This window comes from Argiope bruennichi, chromosome 9, assembly GCF_947563725.1.
Source record: "Argiope bruennichi chromosome 9, qqArgBrue1.1, whole genome shotgun sequence".
Lineage (NCBI taxonomy): Eukaryota > Metazoa > Arthropoda > Arachnida > Araneae > Araneidae > Argiope > Argiope bruennichi.
The window spans coordinates 67172223-67185464 of NC_079159.1; the positions used below are offsets into that span (position 1 = coordinate 67172223).

At 27.6% G+C, this 13242-nt stretch overlaps 1 protein-coding gene across 2 annotated transcripts in view; it reads left to right on the top strand.

Annotated features, from left to right (window-relative positions):
* The first annotated feature begins 9498 nt into the window (after positions 1–9498).
* The window catches only part of LOC129983848 (discoidin domain-containing receptor 2-like), a 289666-nt gene continuing 285922 nt past the window's right edge, over positions 9499–13242 (top strand). Inside the window, exon 1 of one of the 2 annotated variants that reach the window (XM_056093508.1) lies at positions 9499–9863. The gene's annotated coding sequence lies outside the window, so the exon portion shown is untranslated. The remainder of the gene's footprint in view (positions 9864–13242) is intronic. The other variant, XM_056093507.1, reaches the window with a different exon arrangement.

Sequence of the window (13242 nt, forward strand, 5' to 3'; positions counted from 1 at the left end):
ATAGTTGGCGAAGTATCGTAGTTCTGCCGTTTTACAATCACAACTTAATGATTGTATTGCGTGCTATTTTTACCAATATTTTGAAGGGTTCTTGTTATCACTTCTTTCAAGGATACCATCAAAGTCTCCAGTATTTGCTTTTAAAGACTGTGATGAATTAAACATGAAGCCTTTTAATATTATTATTGCAATCATTGTTTAAAAGATTTTAACAAAATCGTCAAATAGCATTAAAATGAATTTCTTTTGCTTATAAGTAGTTTATTTTTCTTTTTAACATGATAATGTTTATAATTTGGATAATATTTGTAAATTGCGTGATTATTTTTTTATGCGTGATGCTATTGGTTGGTACAAAAATCATTCTAAGCGCTCTACGGAACAGGCCGTTGAATTTAAAATTATAAAATGTATTACATATTTTACATTTTGGGCTCTATAAGTACTAATTAAGATAGGAATTTAAGTAATCGAAACTTAGAAATTTTGTCACAAACGTTTGGAGCCTATTATCACAGAAAAGCTATTTATTTAATTCCTTTAAAAATAAAAAAATAAAAATAGCTTTTCATTTTATTTCATGTAATTAAAAAATTTATTATTATATAATATAAATTTAAATATTAATGATTTTTTCTTTGATAATTTTTTTAAAATTTGTTAGATATATTTCACGGCAATACTTTTTACTGTTTTTGTGGCTGCATTTATACAGAACAATGGATTGTGACAACGCTAAGTCCTTGCTGTGCATGCTCACGTGCTTACGTTTTGTCTTTGTTATATTAGAAAACAATTTTGTTCTGCCTAGTTCTGATGTTTTAATCTAGATGTTTGAATATACATTAAATGAATATGTTTTAAGATAATTTTCGTCATAATTAAATCAAAGTTTTTAAAAATCCACTTGCTTATATGAAATTAACTACATTATGATTCAAATATGCCTTTAATAAAGTAATTGTGATCTAGTGCAAATTAATGATAGGAAATAAAGTGTATCAAAAATTTTATAAAGTGTAATTTTGTTTCATAATTAAATTTGTTCTTATGCTTTCTACCATTGAAATAAATCTAAAATTTCCCTGTGATTTTTACATCATTTTACAAGAATATTGATATTTACTCAAGTGAGAAAATGATTTTTAAAAAAGAAGGGGAAAATGAAAATATATTTATCAATAATAAATTATCCGCAATATACGTGGGCTTGGAGCGTATTGAATTCTTTCATGCCAAATGAATTTCTCTTTGCATAGGATTTGCATTTGTAGTTTGGATTCTTATTCCGGTGGCATCCTCATCATCTGACCACTATGAAAATTAAGAAATTTGTTTCTAAAGAGACCTTGTTGAACTTCAAAAATCGTTCGTTAATTTTTAAAACACGCAAACTATAATTAATTTTTAAATGAAGAGATTTAATATTGATGGAATCTTTTACTTATACTTTAAAAAGGGAAATTCTCTGAATGAAAATAATAAAAATATAAGAAAATGAGAATAACCGTCAATCTAAGCCAGAATAAGTAGTAGTATGTTACCATTCCCCCACCCCCACATACATACGCATTCTATATTAATCTTCAATTTATAGATCAGTTCCAAGATCCTCCAGCTTCCGGCTATTTTTTTTTTCATATATAAGCTTTTAAAAAGGGATTGCTAGAACTTTTACAGAACATAATCATTCATTATAAAATATAAAAACATCGAAATTCATAATTTTTTAAATATTAAATCTAATTGCATCACTGACGAAAAATCAGTGCTTCTGCTCTTTTACAACTGCAAGTTGATAAATATATTATGTGTTACCTTTACCATTTCCTCTTCAGACTTTCTATTGAGGCAAAACCGAAATAGTTTGATCCTGAAATCGTGTATCACACAAAAGCTACAAACAAGAATATTTTTTCTTTGTAACTGTATATTAAGTTAATATATTTAATCATGTTCTTAATGTTTAATACTTAAACTGGTAAAAAAATTATTTTATTCTTATATTCACTTTGATTTAATTAGCATCATCATGAAAAATTATCGGTGTTCCTAGCAAAGTTCTCTGCAAAGTTCCTAGCAAAGAACCAAAGGGTCGCAGGTTCAGTACCATTTCCACAGATCTGTTGAATACCCGGACCAGGTGCAAGTTAAATCCATCGAAGATGAAATAACAGTACACTGATATAGCTCGGAAATTTTAATTTTTTTTTTTTTTTTACTCTTATATTGTTTTCATCATCTGATGAATGATGAAGTCCATTCCAGAACGGTTTTATTGTAGTAGATTAGGGAAAATAAAATGTGAATTTAGTTAAGCTACAACGTAAAACTAAATATTTTCGAATTTTCTGGATTTTTCTATAGAATTTAAGCCAATAATTCGAAAATCTTTGAAAAGAGAGAGAGAGAGAAATAATTGTTCGGATTTTGATCGTTCTATGGCCACTTGTTCAGAATCACTTGAGATGTGAATCAGTTCAAAAAGTATTCATTCACCAAAAAAAAAATTTCACATTATTTCACTATTACCGAAAATAAATTCTATGGGCTATTAATATGCGTGAAACCGTTAACCCTTTCCTCGACTTACCGCCTCTTTCAGTGACGCCTATTTACTAACACATAGATCACTTCTCTACCTTCCCAGCCAACCCCTGCGTTCTTTTTTTCAACTTTGGCGCGTGTTCTGGCTTCCGATTTTCACCCACGTGTTGCCTCTGCCGCTCTGAAAACACCCGCAAAAGAGTTCGTAATCCGCTCGCTAGAGGCGCTGCTGCATCGATCGCTTTCTCCCCACTTCGTGTTTTGTCTCTTCTGTAAAACACGACCGGGATGCTGATCTCGAGAGGTGAGATTGGCGCCACGTTTGGCGACTTCTCGCCCTTCTATTGCGATGGGAGGATCGATTACATTTCCGTCCGAAGCACAGCGAAAAGATGGATGGACTATTTAATGTTCTCAGGAGAAATGATCGTTTCGAGTGGAGACGTACTTACTGAATAAATACACTTGGGTCTCAATTTAACGATGTTCTGTAGTTCCGTTGGCGGAATCCGTTAAATAGAAGTTAATCTTAAATGGGAATCTATTGTGAACTAGAATAATAGAGAAAGAAATATGACGTTGAATCTGAATGAGTATGGAAGTAAAAGCCATTGTTAAATATTCTTGGCACACAAACCGAGGTAGAACGTCAATCCAGAAAAGAATGGTGTTTCAAAAGACTTTAAATTCTTTGTGGCTTCTATTAAATCAAAATTAAGATATTCTAAGTCAAACGCAAAATTTTCTGCATTTCAACAGTGTTAAAGTGCGCCAGCGTTTATTCTGCTTCGTTCCATGTTTTCTAAAGAGTGCTTCTTAAAATATGCAAATATTATTGTCTGAAAACACTTATTTTTATATATATTATCTGAAACCCTATATATAAACAATATATCTTTTATGTTTATTATCTGAAACCCTATATATAAACTATATATCTTTTATGTTTATTATCTGAAACACTTATTTATTTTATATTTATCTGAATTTCAACAAAATAAATAAATGAAGGTTTTGGCTCGAAATAATATTAAAAAGAAATAATAAAAAATACAGTTAAAGATATATATATATATATTTTAATATAAGAGACAAATACAGAGAGGGAAAATTTTCTGATTTTTGATAATACCTATGATTAGTAATGATCTGTGAGCTTTCCCTGTGAATTAGCAGGAACTGTATATCCTTGAAGGATATTTACTTGCGCAAACGGAATACGCTTTAGCAGCAAAGATTGTCTTGCGCGTTTTTTTTTTTTTTTTTTTTTTTTTTTTACTTGCATCTTTCTAACTTCTTATTCCATTTTTACCTAAAATATTTTTCTTCAAATAGACTTTAAATAATAAAGTAAAACAATAAGTTTTGATAAGTAAATAGAATTTTCATTTATAATAAATATTTTATAAATTTCAATAATTTTTTTTAATAAAATAAACTTTCTCAATCATATTTATTTACAAATATTGACAAATATGGGGGAAAGTTTTGTGATAATTTCCCAACCCCATATCCGTACTCCCCAACTTAAATCATTTCAAAGTTTAAGAAATTACAGAAGAATGACGGTTATACCTCAAAAATCTGATTAGCATTTGTTTTTATCAACGAAAAAAAAATAATATTAGATTTTAAATCTGTATTTGTTAATCTTTATTTTTTATCACCTTTTTTGGAAGATGAAGATATCATAGGTTTCAATTATCGTAAGATTTTAAAAAATCCATTATATTATTATTAAATCCATTTGGTTAATCCTAGAATGTACAGTGGTTTATTATTTAAGTCTATGAATTGGAATTTTGCTACGGCCGATCTTTAAATGATTTATTCCTTAAGGAAAATAAAAGTGGAAAAAAAGAAAAAGTTAAAGTTAAATTTGAAGAAAATATCCCTAAAAAAAGTTCAAAAAATATCAGCGATTAATTTTTCCTAAAACTGAAATGTCAATAGACAAACGCAAATCAATACTGTACTAATCACTATTGCTCCCACTAATTAAATTAATAGAAAACGATAATAATGTATTACTTTTATGATCATTATGGCATTCCATATTTATTAGAGTTGAAATTACAATGCCACTTAATTTAGAGCAGTAATAATGTCCGGAGGTTGAGAATCTCCTCATTGCTTCTCAATGATCTTTTCATTTTCACCAAGTGCACATATCATTAGCTCTGCCGAAATAAACACATTAACATAACATTGCATGGATTAACAAACACTAAAACAGCCATAAAAAATATCAAAATTCCTTAAATAAAAGAACTAAGAGAGAGTGAACAAAGAAACCATTTTAATTATCATAACAGAACTTTCTACAAGTAAAATTTTGAAGATTTCTTTCCTGTTTAAATTGTTTCCATAATCAGTTATTGTTAGTTTCAGGATCTGAAGACTAGAAATTTTCGTCGATTATACTCTGCTAAGGGATGGTATGCAGAAAGATATCGAATATTACACTTCCTACTTCCGTGAATAATCTGAATTCATCCTATTGCGAAATGTAAACGTCTCCTCCTTTCATCTTTCCTCTCACCCCTTTTTCTGAGGAAGTAAAAGTTTCCAAACGCACGCGTGAAAGCACGAAAGGTTCTCGAATATATATATATATATATATATATATTCGAAATACAAGATAAAAATCGTACATCAGTATTTCTATACCGATTTTATGAGCATTAATTCACTTCGTTGTAAAAGTACAAACGAATCTCTCTTCCAATCTAACTAAATCTCCTCATTCCAATAAAAAACTTTATTGTGAGAAAAAACTCTTTAGAAATTTCTAATGTAAGTTATGAAAATTCAAAAAAAAAAAAAAAAAAAAAGATCATAACTTACCTATTCGATTTATAAGTGTTAAAAGATATTCTAAATTTTGAAAAATTCTACAAACCTGCTATCACAAGATTACAAGAGCATATTTTTCATAAGAAAATTCACTTTTTGTTAAAATTGAAACATATCATTTGTAATATTTTTTTGAAACTGTATTTCTTTTGTGTTGTTTCAAGCATTTGCATTTAGTCTTATGAAGAATTTTTAGCAACCTCTTCATTATCATCTTCATGACCTTTTGTCTTGCCTTCATCACTTTTCATGACAATTTGCAGTATGTCTTGCTCCGTAATACAATTAATAATCACAAAATTTTCATCAGCATAGAGAAAATTAAACACTTTTATATTTTCTCTTATAGATCAAGCTTAAATGCGCGAGCATTAACAAATTGAAATGATTTTGTTTGAATTTCTGGGAGAGTGGGCTGAAAATTTATATAAAAAAATTAAAAAGCTTCTTTAAATAGAAATTGTTACCATATATTTAAAACAATATTTGTTCAACATACACAACAAGTATTTATTCAAAATCAAAGTTAAACAGAAAATTCGTTAAATGGAAGTTCGATTAATGGAAACTCTGTTTTATTGGCATCTATTTCCACTTATACCAATTGCATGCAAAAATAACGATTAAAAATATACTGTGTTTTTATACAGAAAAATTAAGAATAACATCTGAAATTTGAATGTTAATAAACAATTATATATTCTTTAAAATTCACTTCTAAAATACTTCTTCTGTTCCTGCAATTAAAATATTTTGAATTTTTTTTAATTGTTTGGGGGTTTTTTAAGCTGGATGATCTATATAGCATAGATGTTTTTTTGTAGTTGGTTCGCAATCAGAATTCAAAGGTGTCAGTGAATTCAAACTAAAGTATTTGGATTGTGATATAAATGTTTTGTCATATTTCTATTTTGATTGATTTAATTTTTTAGCTTAATCTTTAATAATAATAAATGTAATACTTAAAACTAACTCTCATGATGATGATTCAAAAAAGAAAATATTTTATTTCAGTTTTTCTCAATTTTCGCAATAAAAAACTGTTGAAATAAAAAATATGAAGTACTTTTCGAAAGTTGATTGGCAGGCGAAATTTATACTGCCTGAAGAGTTTTATAAAACTTAATCCGGTACAAAATTTCTGCTTATTGCACAAAGGAAACGATATAAAACTTTGTGTATCTACTGTATAATTATCCGCTAATGATTCTATAAAACACCTCTGACAATATTACAAAAATAATGAAATTTTGCTTTTTCTTCAATGCAAAAAAAAAAAGAAGATGCTTCTGAACTAATTACGAAATTGTTTTCGCAGAAAAAAAAAATTATTGGAACATAAAAATTCGTAATTAAATAGCATTAAATAATATTTATGTACAAAAAAAATCATATCGTGAAAAGAATGTTAGTTCTCTCCTATAACCTTCAAATTACGCAGATTATATCTGAATAAAGAGACACGGATCTTGCAAAATCTTTAATTAATTCTTTCTATCTCATCTGCAGTATACAGTATTAGTATTACTACAGTAGAGTTATACGAGGATTACAAGATGTTTTTTTTTATTTACAAATTTTTAATTCGTTATTTTCCCCATTCAAAATTGCTTTATAGGAAGAAGCAGTAAATTTGCAACGATAATGCTACGGTCATAAATTCACTATTTCTCACTAAATAGTCATAAAAACCGTTTTTACATTCACAACGATGCATGAAGCAGATTAAAATGCTAATATTAGGTGCAATGGAACATAATTCCCTTATTCGCACACCTATCCCTCTCTTCAAGGTTTATTCTGGCTTCTTTCAAAATCATACGGTTTATCTATCTCCTTCAGTCTTTAAATTAAACGATAAAAAAATATATTAGAAATTCCCCCCAAAAAATATATACTTTTTAATTTATTGAATTTTGAATTTTAATTGACTTAAGTATTACACAGTCTTAGGGAAAAAATCACGCTTTGTTTTTTTAAATCATCTGAAATAAAATTGAGATACTTGTTACATAAAATAGGACAATTTTTAATTATTTTTAACTGTTTTATTTGAATGTTTTTCAAATAAATTCAAGAAACAAATGCAAATATCAATATAAAATCGAATGGAAGTTAACTCCAATGAAAATAATGATTTTTAGCTCTCGCAGACACACAGAGAGACGCAAATCTCATCGAAAGTGGAAGGTTTGAGGCATGTATTCGCAAAAGAAACTGTCATAACCAGCATATTTCATCACAAAAGAAACTGTCATAATCAAGGTTATTAATAAGTTATAATCTAGGTACTAACCTAACAGGGGTGTTCTTCCCTCTCTATTTTCTCATATTCTTAAACAATCTACACCTTCTTTGCTTTTTTTCCTCTGATTTATTGCGGGGGTGGTGTGGTGTTCTAAGAAAGGCCATAAATCCTCCAAGGTCAAGATAGTATGAGAACGTGAGTGTTCTCTGATTTCCGTGTGAAGTGATGTAATAAGACAAATTTTATACTTCGTAATATAATGAATTAGTTTATTATATCCACATCCCGTTTTGACTGTTTTAGAATAGATCTCGTACTTTCAAACCCCATTTGATGACGAAGATGGCAACTGGGCTGGCATCCCCTTCCATACCTCCGCAACACGCCAGCGAGCTGATATGTTCGACCCATTGCGTCAAATTTAGCATCCATCATGACACATTGAAGGCGGATGTTTAACGTAATCGGGTTTCGAACCTGAAGCCGAAGCCGATACCTAATCAGTACTAGGCTATAGCAACTCTTCGCAATATAATGAAGAGAAATGAGTATGCATTTTGAACATTTTCCTTTTTTCATCTATAAATTTTAAATACAAAATGACCACATATCGAATTAATTATGTATCTACGTTGCTTCGTTTTTTAATTATTATCTTTACATGCACTCAAATATACAAACTAACAAATAGTCACCCCTTCGAAAGATTTGATCCAAAATTTAACGCATCAATGTTTCTCATTATAAATCTACATATCAGATTTCATTTATATAGATCGTTGAATTTTTTAATTATATTGTTTATATACATACGAATAAATAAACAAAATTCCCTCCCACAAATTTCTTCAAATTTTCGATAGAAATGTACAAATTTACTGTTGAGTCACACGCCAAATTTCATTTCTCTAGCTTAATGTATTTTGTTGTTGTTGTTGTTATTGCGTTCACTAGTAGATAGACATAAATCCAGAATTATGTTTTCCGGACTAAGTGGTCTGAAACATGGAGATTCCTCAAAATATAACAGTCCATTTTTTTTCTCTTTTCTTTATGATTATAATACTCTCCTTGTAAAGGAGATCTGTAATGAAATGCAGTTGAAAATTTTGAACTTTATATCCCGATTTTCCAAAATATGGTGATTTGTTTCAATAATACAGAAATGCTTTTTCAATATCGGCCATAAAATAATTCTAGTTTAAATATTTTTCAACATTATGCTTTATTATATCATGAGGACTAGCTAAAAAAACTCAGAGTATGCTTTTGTCTCTATTTATAGCTAAATTTATGTAAATATTTAATTAAAGAGATTTTTTAAGAAGAATTTCTATGATAATTGCATTTTTTACATTTAGTCATTTCTTTGTTTCTCCTAATCTTATTTTATGTTATTTTTTTTGGATACTAAGTATCAGCCTTATACACTGTACAAAACTCTCAGTTTATTTTCACCTTAAATAAATGTATCTTTAAAAAAAAGAAAAGTTACTAAATATACACTTTAGTAAAAAACTAGCCCCAAAAATAAGAAGAAAGACCACTATTCTAGAAAACCCAAACATTTCATCCCAAAACGTAATTATTTGACAGAAATATAGCCAAGTCACCGCTTAAATTTGTTCACAACTCCCCATAGCTCCCAGAAACGTGCCCTTACGCACAGAGCAGAACGATAAATTGCGGGCCCGAAAATACGAAACCCTGGCTGGCGATCGTTCTGGCTGTTTTGGCATTCGCCAAACGCACAACTTGGCGCACTCCTAGAGATTCAATGTTGCAACCGCAAGCTATGGATCCAGAACGAAATCTTCCCCGTATTCAGTTGTTCAGTATTACGGGGAGTTCGTTTGGCGGAGGAGAGTGGTACGCCTCCTGCTTGTCTTAACACCGGGGAAAAAGAGAGGTCCATGCGCTTTGATTCGCCGACGGATTGATCTATTTCAATAAGGGGAAAAAAGTTCTCTTTTTTTATTATTATTATTTTCGAACGCCAGGTGATAAATTAATCTGAAATTTTGGATGACTCTATGACTGCTCATGAAGTGTTATAAAATGTGATAAGTTTTTTCTTCAAGATGATAGTTTTTATTATAAACTGGATTTAATTTGTGCTGAATTAATGAATGTATGGTTCGGAACATGGATTGATTCGATTATAACTGCGTTTTTCTGGTAGTGCTTTTTTCCAGCCAGCAATGTGATGTGAGTAAGTTTATTCATTTTTTTTTTATTGTACATAAATCTGGTCAAACAAATTAGGTTAAAGTTGAAAACGATGATTTTTTCAATTCCATTCACTTGCGTATTTCGTTTAAATTTTCGACAAATATGATGTAACTAATATACAAATGATCGATAATAATAAAATAATTTTTTTTTCAAAAAATAAGGTTATTATTTTAATTTTTTGCTATCTCAATAAAAAGGAATATTACTTCCTAAAATAAGTTTTTCAACTGTAATAGTTAAAATTATGTAGGTAAATGGAAAAAATTTCTCGTTATTACATTTTTAAAAAATTCCTTTCAACAACGATTTTTTAGGTGATTTTAACCTGTTGCTGAAAGTAAAATGAAAGTGATCGCCGATTCCGTGTTTTTAACACCAAATCTATTAAGGAAAAAAAATTCCAACCCTTAAAAATTTAATTTAAATAATGAAAAAAAACCCCGCAAACTGATTGATTTGGAAAATAGTATAATCTATAAGAGAATAACATTTTTAAAAAATTACGCTGATTTTTATAAGATAGATTGAAAGTAGACAATAGTTATTATTTTTAGAATTGGGAATTCTACAATTCATTTTTTTAACCCAATTAATGGAAAATGTATAAAAAATTTTAGTTGCGATTATGCCATAAGATTTTTAAAGCATCATCATTTTATTTTCAGAATATATGTATAGATATTTCTACTGAAATTTATTGAAATGATTCGTTTCTCTGATGAAATGATATAAATTCTTGAAATGATTAATTGTACAATACCGCACGCAGTTAAATCGATAGATTTTTAAATGCGACAAATTAACAACTTAAAAAAATCTGTGACTTATTTATAAAGTATATTTTTTATTTGATTAAATCAAATTTTGCTCTTAAAAATAACACCGAATTCGACATATAAAGGAAAAAGATTGTCCTTAATTTTTTGAAATATGCGCTTCTAATTTATATCATCTAAAATTTCAATTTTTTTCCAATGTTTTTATTTCGGTAAGAGTTTACCAATCAAAAATTGTGTAAAACAAAAATAGAAACGTAGTAATTTTCAGTGAGACGATTATTATTTCACATAAAAAATAATAATTTTTTGTCGATGCTTCATGCGTTAATAAAAAGAAAAATTGCATAAATACGTTTCACAATTTAGAAATATAAATTTTTCAGAAAGCCTTGGAACTATTTAAAATTTTTCAACTTTGAAAATTTTTTAATTTGAAGAAATTTTACTGATTTTTATATAATTATTATAAGATTCGAGAATTTACCTCAACAATCTTCATTTCTTTAATGTTGTATGAAAACTACAAACTTTTGTCAGTGTGCTATCATTAGCATTAAATTTTTAATCATTTAATTTTTTTTAAAGTAGCATTTAATTTTTAAGCAATAATTCTTAATTTTTAAAAATATTTACAATAATCTGTATTAGTTGTTACGATACCTTTCGCATTTGCAAATAAAAAACTAAAAATATTCTTTTTTTCAAAGTCAACCGAATATTTGATTTTTAAACATACTACTGAATATTTCTTTAAAAAGGCGCAACATAATATTAATTAAAATTTTATTCCTACATGTAATAGATTGTTATAAATAAATCTTATATAATTGAATCATCAATATATAAAAATATTTCTTGATGTTTAAGATAACTATTATATAGTTTACTTCTCGTAAAAGCTAATTTTATAACCTTTAATTCAATACAAAACTAACATAATATTTGAAATTTTTTAGATAAAATATACTCTTAAAATACCAGTGTGAAATTAAAAACCCTAAAATTCTCGGTTCCAATTATTTAATTTGAAAAAAAAATTAATTTAGCATAGGATTAAAAAAATTAAATTTAGCATAGAATTAAAATTTGGATTCAGTTTAGCTTCCTAGTAACTCACTTTCTAAAGTTGAAAAATTTATAATTGCAAAATTGCTTTAAAAATACTATTCAATCAAATCACATTTTAAGATAAATAAGCGAAATTTAAACGATCATTTTATGACATTTCGCGTTTACTGATGAGGTACATAATTCAATGATTTTTTTTTCATGAAATTTTGAAATATTCAACATGCAAATGATTGTTATGAAGTAAATGTAAGTGATTATTAAAAAAAATCTATTGAGCTTTGTCATATCGTTTGCAAAATGAATATGACTTCTAGAATCATATACATATCATGCAAAAAATGTTTCTTTTTCTATCTATAATGCATTTTATGCTTTTATCTAATATAAATTCAGCATAGAAAAGTGACAAAAGCAGACTACTTAATTAAATATTTACTATAATTCAGGTTTGAAAATTTCTTAATCGTCTAAAAACTAATTATCATTTTCCCACCTTTTTTGAAAAAGTGTCGAAAACGCATTCGAATATCCAAATATAAATTGCAAATATTCCATTTCTGATAAGAACAATGGCAAGATAGTTGTGAACGAAAAATTGTTTCCTATTTGCATATTAAAATGTTATTCTTTTTTTATCTCCATTAATGAAATTATTTTCCTTCAAAACAAGCGAACAGCATATCCAACGATTATCTCTTCAAGGCGCTTGAAACGTTTCACAACTGGAAAAGAATAAATATAATATATTTTGTACGCTAAACGCAAAAATAAAGTAAACGTACCGTATTCTATCTGTTCTACCTATACAAAAAACAACAAAAAATATAATACAGATAAGATGCATTGATTTTCGTTACTTGGATCTAGCAGTTGGATCTAGCTATTTATTAATTCAGTGAATTATTTTTGCGAAAAATCTTTAAAGTGATACTATAAATTTTATTTATTTGTTTTTAAATCGTTATTGTATTATTAATTATAATCTCTACTTGAGTTCAACTTTTCCACTTATTAATTTATTAGATAATAAAATACATAAAGTAATCATATAAATATCAGTAACAAATTTACACGAAATTCTCTCATACAATTTGCCCAACATTTATTATAATTATTTAAAACTTCTCGAACGATCCGATGTATTTTTCGGTGTATAATTTATATAATAGATTTGGAAACTAGTCTAGCTAAAAAAAAATTAAAACTACAACTTTGGTCGTCATTTAATTTATAAAATTTTTACAGTTGACGTTCTTATATCAGTTATAATAAATAGCATTTTTTGTTAGGTTTTTCTTCCATAAATGATTATTTTTAAGCAAATTTTGTTCTTTTATTCCAATTTATAAGAAGTATTTTCTGATCTTGAATATGAATTCAGAACTAATTTTAATAATTTTTTAATAATGCAATCCCAATATAATTGTTTCAATTAATATCATTTTAGATTCATTATATGATTTACTATTTTTATTATAGCGTTTAAGTTAAAAAGTTTCGATGTAG